At 51.7% G+C, this 865-nt stretch overlaps 1 pseudogene; it reads right to left on the bottom strand.

Moving 5' to 3' along the window:
- Positions 1-330: 330 nt before the first annotated feature.
- Positions 331-504, bottom strand: LOC115837180 (annotated as a pseudogene).
- Positions 505-865: the final 361 nt, after the last annotated feature.

The raw sequence follows: 865 nt of genomic DNA, 5'->3' as shown, positions 1-865 counted from the left end.
CCCTCGCCCTTGCCCTCAGAGTTCTAGTTCAAGGCTGGGAGCAGTGGCTCGCGCCTGTAATCTCAACACTTTGGGAGGCCAAGGCAGGCAGGTCACTTGAGGTCAGGAGTTCGCAACCAGCCTGGCCGACATGGTGAAACCCCAACTCTACTAAAAATACAAAAATTAGCTGGGTGTGATGGCGGGCACCTATAATCCCAGCTACCTGGAAGGCTGAGGCAGGAGAATCTCTTGAACCCGGGAGGCGGAGGTTGCAGTGAGCCGAGATTGGGCCACTGTACTCTAGCCTGGGCAACAGAGCGAGACTCCGTCCCAAAACAAGCCAACAAAAAAGAGTTCTATTTCTAGTGGAGGAAATAGATAATCACCAAACAATGGCATCCCAGAGTGGTCGGGGATGGGAAAAGAACAGGCAAGAATGATCAGGGCTTTTGCAGAAGCCCAGGGGACTCCCAGAGCCAGAGGATTCTACACTTGATCTTAGCCAAAAGGCCAAGAAGCAATCTGAGGGGTTCTAACTGGGCCTGGGATGGGAGGTGGGGAGACAGTCCAAGATTTCCTGAGGCAGGGCCAGCTTTATGGCAGTGTGACTGTGGGGTTGCACCATGCCCCAAACTTAGAAGGACTCTATGCTTGCTTTAATGCCCTGCTGTCACTATCTTGAAATTATTAATGATTTTTGAACAAGGGCCCCACATTTTGATTTTGCACTGTGCCTGGCAAATTATGTAGCCAGTCCTGCCTGGAGGAGCAAACACTTGAGAGATTTACAGAGAGAGCCGAGGCAGAGAGGATCTTCCCAGGAGAGAGAGCATTGGGTACAAAAGAGAGGGCCAGGCGCAGTGGCTTATGCCTGTAATCCCAA

The sequence above is a fragment of the Nomascus leucogenys genome, chromosome 10 (assembly GCF_006542625.1).
Source record: "Nomascus leucogenys isolate Asia chromosome 10, Asia_NLE_v1, whole genome shotgun sequence".
Classification (NCBI taxonomy): Eukaryota; Metazoa; Chordata; class Mammalia; order Primates; family Hylobatidae; genus Nomascus; species Nomascus leucogenys.
This window is presented reverse-complemented; position numbering and strand designations above follow the sequence as displayed.